Source organism: Zootermopsis nevadensis, unplaced genomic scaffold (genome assembly GCF_977971745.1).
Source record: "Zootermopsis nevadensis isolate Lab colony 2312 unplaced genomic scaffold, Znev_1.0 Znev_ptg000001l, whole genome shotgun sequence".
Classification (NCBI taxonomy): Eukaryota; Metazoa; Arthropoda; class Insecta; order Blattodea; family Termopsidae; genus Zootermopsis; species Zootermopsis nevadensis.
The window spans coordinates 5,096,979-5,106,771 of record NW_028259133.1 but is presented as its reverse complement, the minus strand read 5'-3'; the positions used below and the strand labels follow the sequence as shown (position 1 = coordinate 5,106,771).

At 40.6% G+C, this 9,793-nt stretch overlaps 1 protein-coding gene across 2 annotated transcripts in view; it reads left to right on the top strand.

The window, feature by feature from the left end:
• The window catches only part of NimA (Nimrod A), a 126,181-nt gene extending 118,982 nt beyond the window's left edge, over window positions 1-7,199 (top strand). For both annotated transcript variants that reach the window (XR_015536938.1, XR_015536946.1), the window contains one exon: window positions 6,279-7,199. The gene's annotated coding sequence lies outside the window, so the exon portion shown is untranslated. The remainder of the gene's footprint in view (window positions 1-6,278) is intronic.
• The last annotated feature ends 2,594 nt before the right edge of the window (window positions 7,200-9,793 follow it).

The following is a 9,793-nucleotide window of genomic DNA, read 5'->3' as shown; positions in this document are numbered from 1 at the left end:
AATTCCAATGCTTTTTCTTGCATTGTTATGCAAGCAGGTGTTCACATGAAGGCTGACCATTGTCGGTCCATATTTACACATTGTTGGTAGTTGAAAAAAAATACAAGGATAATTACTGTAACTTATAATTTGGTTACATTCAATCATACAAATAAGAAGTCAATAATTAATACTAAGTTCTTTCCCTATAAGAAGAGAAGACATTTAAAAATAATCGGTAGAGACGGAAGAAAACTACGATTAAAATTGACCTTATTTAAAAATAAAGCCCGGTTTAAACACACTTGATTAATTTCAAAGATGATTTTTGAGGGGCCCGGGCGCTGTGCCAAAGAAAATGCTTCCTTCGTTCGAACCCCAGCAAAGACGTTTTCTGTTTTTCGGATAGCAAGCACTAGGGAAGAATGGCTAAGGAAAATTCTGATTTTTCCTGGGAAATGTTTTGACTAACTAAGGTCACAAGCTCGAAAACTGTCCGAGACCCAGAAGATGAATTTGTATGAAACTGTCGTAATTCCCCTTAGAAAATACCTCAGAGTCTACTTACTGGTCACGTGTAAACTCGAAATAGAGGGTTGCCATATCTTTAATCGTTGGCTTGTGGCTCGTGGAGAAGAAACATTGCGTAATTATTCCTTAAGACAAATGCGAGAACACTAGAAGGTCAGATCTCTGGGAAAAGTGTCTTGAGTTCGATTTTCGGCAAGGGCGGTTCCTTTAACTCTGAAAGTAAGCGAGACAGAACAACGGCGATAGGTTCAGAGATTTTTGCCACGAAGAGGAGGTTACGGAAACGAAGTCCTCAACACTGGGTTCGATTCCTGAGAAGAAGAATAGTTTCCGTTGTCAGGAAAGCAACCGCGAAAAGAGAACGACGCCAAGGCAAAATTCTTTCTTTTCGGAGAGGAAATTACAGGATCTAAGGTCACAGACCCGAATACTGTCCTTGGTTCGAGTCTCTCTTAAGATGTTGAAGCAAACTCTTTTTGGGACCTAATGCATAGTCAAAGACCAAAAACCATTAAAAATTGAGTCTTGGAGACTGGAGTCTTTTTCCGTCTGCAGGTAAGAGTCCAACTCTGTTGAGCCCAATCCATTGAGCATTCTTGCGTAAGGAACGCATTGCTGGAAATGGTAAACAGAGCCTAATAGCCAAGACGAGGGTTTTGTCTCGGCGGAAGCCTTGCCAATTCAAAGTAGGGACTGTTCTTGCTGATGAGAGGTATCGCGTGAGGCAACTTGTCCTTCATGAAGAGGATTGTCTGGAATTTGGACCCAGAGGTCGGTCTGCGAATTGGAGGTAGGGGTTTACGTCAGATGAAGACCTCAATGATTTGTGGATGGCGGGCCTTCCTCCGTTTGAGTTATAGGGTAAACTCGGATGAGATGCCCCACATTTTGAAAAGAATTATTATCGAAATCCAGAAGCTCAATTTCTGTTTTTCAACACAGGATTATGATAACGACTAAAATGGTGAATTCGGTAAAATAAATACAATAAACCGTCATTTGAGGATATTAACACTATTTATTTTATTTTTTAGAATGTCCTTTTTTGGTCATCTCTCCCGAGAGGGGTTTGAGATGCCCCACTGAGGGAGGGTGAGTAGCCTCACTCATTTTTTTTCATTATTTAGAATAAATTGTTTGTCGCAAGAATTGCAACGGCCATCATGCGTAGCGCACAGCTCGTGGAGCCATTTGTTACAGTCCACACACTTAATCCAGTCACAATTCTGCTTTGCTGTAGCAAAGAGTTCTTTACATTCGCTGCACATCTCATTCATGGCTTCTGATTCCGTCTCAGGTTTTCTTGATTTATTTTTATAAGCACGTCCCTTGGTTTTCCCCTATTATTCGGCGTTCCTTTTTTAATGAACTTCAGACGTGTTTTTGGCAAATATTCCTCTGATGTTAAAACAGTAGGTGACTGCTTCCGCTTGGAATCCTTCCTCTGAGGAATTTCAGGTATTTGAGAAATCTCCAGAAGGATTTTACGTGTTGTGTTTACATTTTCATTCACTTCATTGCTTTCTAGCTCCGCTTGGTCGCCTGAAGTCGAATTTATATGGGGGGAGTCTGTTTCGGACTGAAGTTGGCCTTCTTCATTACTAACATGTATTTCAGGCATGGAAAATACATGTTCCGGGATAGTGACGGGTCAAATAGATGTATTGCTGTGGCTTTAAACCCTGATACGCCGTTACCAGTGGTTCTGATCTTCCCCAAGCTTTAGCGAGAAGTTGTCGAAATTGCATTCTGGTTATTTTTCGCTGTCCATTGGACATCATCCAAGTCGAAGCAGCTATGAATGTATGGTGACTACTAGGTAACGAAGGAGGCAGACTGACGTGACCTCCAGGCAAGTTCCTACACAGTTAACACAGAGAGAGGTGCATGGCAACTCACCCGCAATAATGTGGGGCATCTCACCAGAAGTGTCAGGGGGGAAGTCCCAGTTCATATCACGTGACTCGGCAAGAAACACATAAAAATAATTATGTAAGTTGCCTTCGCTTTTACTAACTAAGACCCCACGAAAGGAAAAATTTTCACCCTCGGCAATGGCAGGTAACAAATATAAGACTGTATTCTGCTTGAAATACGCTCAACTACTTCCTCCAGACAACAGCAACACACTGAATGCCATAATGAACCCCAATGGCTTCTCCCGCGCATGGGCTCTGATATATGGAAACTGGGACGTCTTTACCGCTGGGAGGCCACACCCGACTTTACCCTATTTTATTGACGATGTGTGGGACCTAGTGCGGCTGTCCCGCAGTAAGGATGGCCCGGCATGGAAAATCAGTCGAAAGTGTTAACGACAAAGTTGAGTATTACACGTGTGAAATGTCAGAAGTGGATTGCAAAGACCATAAATAAAATTTAAAACGTAGCATCGCGCTGTTTACGGTTTATTTGCTTAGTCAAAAGAAGACAATTTTGCTGCCAATTGTGCTGTATGGTATTTCACTTTGAGGGTGGAACATAGATTAAGGGTCTTTGAGAAAGACATTTGGACCTAAAAGGCAGGTAGACATCTTGGAGAAAATTTCGTAATGATGAGCTTCATGGCCTGTATTCCTCATGTAATATTGTTTGAGCAATTAAATCAAAGATGTAAGACTTGAGGTTCTCACAGCGGTTAGTATGAAGATTTCTGTCTTCTGGGTTGTTGCGCTGTGTAGTCTAGTCGATGTTAACCAACGTTTCAGAGGTCATACTGCCTCCGTCATCAGGGCGATGAGTATGAAGATTTCTGTCTTCTGAGTTGTTGCGCTTTGTAGTCTGGTCGATGTTAACCAACGTTTCAGAGGTCATACTGCCTCCGTCATCAGAGTATGAAGATTTCTGTCTTCTGGGTTGTTGCGCTGTGTAGTCTGGTCGATGTTAACCAACGTTTCAGAGGTCATACTGCCTCCTTCATCAGGGCGATGAGTATGAAGATTTCTGTCTTCTGGGTTGTTGCGCTGTGTAGTCTGGTCGATGTTTACGAACGTTTCAGAGGTCATACTGCTCCCGTCATCAGAGTATGAAGATTTCTGTCTTCTGGGTTGTTGCGCTGTGTAGTCTGGTCGATGTTAACCAACGTTTCAGAGGTCATACTGCCTCCGTCATCAGTGCGATGAGTATGAAGATTTCTGTCTTCTGGGTTGTTGCGCTGTGTAGTCTGGTCGATGTTAACCAACGTTTCAGAGGTCATACTGCCTCCGTCATCAGTGCGATGAGTATAAAGATTTCTGTCTTCTGGGTTGTAGCGCTGTGTAGTCTGATCGATGTTTACCAACGTTTCAGAGGTCATACTGCCTCCATCATCAGAGTATGAAGATTTCTGTCTTCTGGGTTCTTGCGCTGTGTAGTCTGGTCGATGTTTACCAACGTTTCAGAGGTCATACTGCCTCCATCATCATAGCGATGAGTATGAAGATTTCTGTCTTCTGGGTTGTTGCGCTGTGTAGTCTGGTAGATGTTTACCGACGTTTCAGAGGTCATACTGGCTCCGTCATCAGAGTATGAAGATTTCTGTCTTCTGGGTTCTTGCGCTATGTAGTCTGGTCGATGTTAACCAATGTTTCAGAGGTCATACTGTCTCCATAATCAGGGCGATGAGTATGAGATTTCTGTCTTCTGGGTTGTTGCACTGTGTAGTCTGAAACGTTGGCTAACATCAACCAGACTACACAGCGCAAGAACCCAGAAGACAAAAAATCTTCTAAATCGAAGATGATAAGGTGGGATTTGTCTTTACAAGGAATGGTTTTGAGGCCTGAAGGGAGGAAACCGCTGGAAAGACCAAGGTGTATGTGGAAGGATTACATTAAGGTGGACCTTGCAGAGATAGGAATCGACGGAGGAAACTGGGTGCAGCTAACTCAGGATAGCGTCCAGTGTCAGGCTTTTGTGAACATGCTAATGAACCTTCAGTTTCCATTAAGAAAATGGGCTACTCTTTGACGAACTTAGTATGCAATATCCTGCACATAGAGTGAGTAGTGGTGATACAAATTATAACATTGTTCATTGCGATTTTTTCACTGGGACATCTTCGAAAGAATTAAATCCATAATTCTTGTGATACACATGACTTTTGTCTGCTACCACAGCTGAGTAAATGTTCTTGTGAAAATGAGCTTCTGCAGTTTACCTAGAATTTTCCCACTCTTGTCACCTGCGCCAAGAACAGGAAGCAGAAATATAAAAGACATGATCTACCGAGAGATGCAGGTTTGTGGACCCCCACCACAAGTGAACTAAAGGGCATGCAGAAATGAGACTTTCTGTGCAGTAAACCTAATATTCCCCACTCTCACTACTTGTGTCAAAATGTGCAGGCATGAATTATTTTAGTACCAGTTTCAAATTTCAGGGAATTTTCTTTACCCCTTTGCATTGCATTTTACATTTCTGAAGAAATGATGTTTCTTCAACTTTGTTACTTGGCTGCTTGTTTCCATCTGCATTCCGTCATAGACATCGATATTATAGACATTAATTTTTATATAATTTACATGACATCATTTTACTTAGAGACCACCCTATCCACTGGTCCTCTGCTGTATTCACTGGTTTTAATCATTTAGCACAGTGCTTATCAGCCTTTCTGGTAATCTAAATCCACCCGTCCCCTCACCAACCAATTTGGTATCATGGACCCCCTCACAAACATTGTCATATATTTTGATTAATTATAATTTATACTACTAAAATTTGTATGGATTTTTTTTGTAATTCCTTTTTATTCCAGTGTGGAAGCAGCACTACATCAGAAAATAAAATAGCAGAGTCTGTTTAACTTGCAGACCCCTAAGGCATGCAGGGTGCACGGTCCAATTGAGGAAGACTGCTTTAGCCACTGATGACACTACTGTATTCCGCAGTGGCCGCGCGGTCTGAGGCGTGGGCCTTGTGCCGCTTGGTCGCTGGGACCGTGGGTTCGAATCCCACTCAAGCCATGGATGTCTGTAGAGGTAGAGGCCTTGCGACGGGCCGATCCCTCGTTCAAGGAGTCCTACCGAATGTCTATAGATCAAGCCAACGAAAAGATGGGACCCACAATGCTCAGGCACTTGAAGAACGGGTCGTTCTTAGTATCCAGTCCAGTACATTAAGATTCCAGTACTAACACTTATAATGTAATGATTCTTTTTCTGTTAATGTAATGAATTTAGTATTGCTCTGCATGAAGAAGGTATTAATGAAAATGGTATTAATAAAATAAGATATAATAAAGCTGTAACAGTTCGTGATGTGGAATTGGCACTCAATGACTGGGATCGTGGTTTGGAATTCCACTCCAGAATTGATGTGTCGGTCGTGCAACAAGAAACAGGACACATTTAAATCCTTTCTACAGAGCTGTCGGTTTTAAATCGTATCCATACCTCACCGAAAATAGAAATGTGTTCACAAAACATACTGAAATTTTCTTCCATTGTTCCGAATTCTTTCACCAATCGTCTTGACCATGTTCTGAGAGACGCGTACAAGTGATGTGACATTTATCTTTAAATGAATGCATACTATTAGTGATCTCGCACCCCCCCCCCAAGACAGAATAGGAAATTCAAAGGAAGTAGACCAAACCCTTATAATTATTGTTCTTGCTTTGTTCCAAATGTTCTGCTTCACATCTTTCTAAAATGTTTTATGATTGGGAGGTCTTTCACTTGTATGAAAGCTGTTTGTTGAAGTATCTTTGTGAAAGCATTTATAATCTGTTATACTTATGGAATATCACATCTGGATTTGAGTGACATGTTTTGTTTTGTATATAGAATCCACTCTCCACTTGGTACTGCGTCTGCGTGGAGGCGTGCAGATTTTTGTGAAGACCCTGACAGGGAAGACCATCACTCTGGAGGTAGAGCAAGCTGATACCGTTGAGAAAGTAAAGGCAAAGCTCTAGGAAAAGGAAGATATCCCCCCTGACCAGTAGCGACTTGTCTTTGCTGGCAAGCAATTGGAGGATGGCCGCACTTTATCAGATTACAACATCCAGAAATAATCAACCCTGCATTCGGTTCTTCGTCTCCGAGGTGGTTTCTGAAGAGCCCACCTCAAATTTCAGAACACCAGCATACATTTTTAAAGTGTAGCTGTTAAATAAGATGCATCATTTATGTTTTACTAGAGAAACGCTCTCCTTTCGGAGCGCTTTCTCTAGAGTCGTTCTTTTTCGATAATTTCGCGTTTTTCGTCTATCGGGTTCTGTTGAAATTTAATACTTCTTTTTTCAGCGTGTTGTTTTTTGTTTTTGTTTTTGGTTCTTCTGTTTTTGTTGAATAAGTTTTTCTACGTGTGTTCTTAATATGGTCTTCTTTCGCTTTTCTTTATTTGTTAAATAAGTCTGATATTTTAGTTCCTTACGTCGCTGTTCAGAGGCCAACTGTTCTTGGTCAGTAAACTTTCTACGTCCAACTCCACCCTTGCAAATCTTCGTCTTAAAATCATTCATAAAGTCAGTTTTAGTAATATTTTTCGTAATCGTAATATATCGAATGAGTAGTATGACTTGAGTGAGTAGTATTATTAGTATCAGTTTACCTTGTTGGTGCTGGTACTTCAAATAGTTGATAACGTCTTCTTTTACTTTTCTTCATTTCTTGAACAGTTCTGATGTTTTAGTTCTTTACGTCGCTGTTCAGAGGCCAATTGCCAGTCAAATCTTCATTTTAAAGAATAAGATGTGCTGCTTCTGGAGCAGTGATCATGCAACCGTCTTGGTAGTTGATGATCTCGTCGTTGTGAAGCATTATTTGTTTACTCGGCATTGTTGTGTTGGTATACCAACACAACAATGCCGAGGAAACAAATGGCGTAACATTGTTTGATGACGTCATTCTTTGGCGATAGCAGATTAGCTGCTGAGAGAATTTGCTTTCAGTCATAATTTAGTTTCTCTTAATGAACAGAAGATTTGCAGTGATTGATTTAATATAAATTTATACACTTAATAAATATCTTAATCTGTAAATATGTGCATTGTTATTGTTAATATGTATAAAAAATATGTTTTCTCTGTGTTGTAATTAAGGTTGTAAACATTCTCGTAATCCTGCTGTTAATAAATCCTAACAATCAAACTAAGTACTTCACATTTTATTTTAATATTTGTGTTAACTATACAGGTACTCCACAGACTAAAAAAAGTCACAGTACATTTAAGTACTTCATGGTGGGAATGGTGGTCTAGAATGTCTAATCTGTAACATACCCAAAGCAATTTGAACAAGACATAACCTTGAAGATGGCTGTCATTTGGATTGTTACGCTGTGTAGTCCAGTAGAAGTTTACCGATGTTTCAGAGGTCCTCACTGCCTCCATCATCAGGGCAATGGGTGATGATGAGGCAGCAAGGACCTCTCAAATGTTGGTAAATTTCTACAAGACTACGTGGCGCAACTTACTAGAAGACAGGCAACTTCAGACTTACTGGTGTGAAAACCTCAAATCCTACTAAGAAATAACTTTGTTTGTGAACTGGCATCACATGTTTACCTATATAAACTCCAGACTCATGCCCACACATTTTAACCATACATATTTGTTTCGTATTCTGAATCCAACTTAAAAAATGTATTACTGTACTTTTACTGATATTTATTAAGGAGTTGAGTTGCTGATTGCAGTCTGACTCCTAATAGTGGTGAAAGGGGGCATGTACAGACTTTGTCAAAAACATGGAATTTTGACCGCACAGTAACACAGTGCTGGACTTTACAAAAGACACATCATTGATTTAAACAACATATTTTAAACTGGAATATATCAGAATGACTAACCTATTTTCCTCCTCACCCACATACTGATCGTAGATCAGAGTTTGACTTCTCGGTAATTTACAGTAATGATTATGGTCTTTCTAGGAATCCATTCCCTTTTTTTCACCAGTGTCTGTCAAATGCAGAACTGGTTAATAGATGACCTATTATAATCGAATCTACCTACACACAGGTGAGAAGAAATATTACAATGCATCATAAGATATAGGTGTAATTAAGTTGAATTCATCTGGCTAAAAATAGGTACCAATGGGATGGTCTTAGAACATTATTTATTTATTTTTATTTAGTGTTCTGTCTGACGACAGGTCCATATGAACAGGATCCTTCCATCCTTTTCTCGGACTGGGACTGTTACCTGTTCATATACGTTCTTGGCAGATGATCCAGAAGTGGTTTGCCATTGCCTTCTTCTGTGTGTGAATGGAGTAATTGTTGGGATGCCACGGAGAAACCGGGGAAGCCCCCGGAGGAAATCTCCGTGTTGCCTAGACCACGGCCTTGCCCACACAAGTTATAAATTCGGGCACCGCCGGGAATCAAACCCGAGACCCCAGGATTACAAGGCCAGCGTTCTAACCGCTAGACCACCACCAGAAAATGTCAATAACGAAAGAGATATTCCTTAGAAGTTACTGCAGCCAGTTTTTATAAACTGGAATAATCTCGGAATGCAATGTCCTATGCCTGCTTGGAGTAGTTTTGCTGGAATTAAATCAGGCACAGATTTACAATTTTTCAGAGGCAGTTTCACTGTGTAAGATGGAGAAAGTTTATGAAAGACAACAAGTACGGATGTTTGTAAATCGTAACAATTCCAGCGCACTTGCTAGGGTATTTCTTCTAGATTCTCTATTCATGAATGCAAACTTTTGAGATTGTGTAACAAATCTGTGCAAGAACCTCCTATATAAAATTTAATCAAAGTCAGACTGTTCTGGAGGTATGGGATAACAATATTTTATGTTGAACTGTTTCACAAACAACACATGATTGATGATGAATTAATATCACATAGTCATGCAGAAACCGCCACGGTGGTCTAGCGGTTAAAACGCTGGCCTTGTAATCCTGGGGTCTTGGGTTCGATTCCCGGCGGTGCCCGAATTTATAACTTGTGTTGGGCAATGCCGTGGTATAGGCAACACGGAGTTTTCCTCCGGGGGCTTCCCCGGTTTCTCCGTGGCATCCCAACAATTACTCCATTCACACACAGAAGAAGGCAATGGCAAACCACTTCTGGATCATCTGCCAAGAACGTATATGAAAAGGTCCCAGTCCGAGAAAAGGATGGATGGATCCTGTTCATATGGACCTGTCGGCCGACAGAACACTAAATAAATAAAAGTCATGCAGAATTGAATGAGTTTTTAAAGAACAGTTGAATCACACAGACATGAAAGTGTGACTAACTTCATGATACTGTTCTGGCATTTGAATGAAAGAACAAATAAAGTTATGACAAACCATTGTAAAGTTTGTAAATATCCAGACTGAGAATTGAACC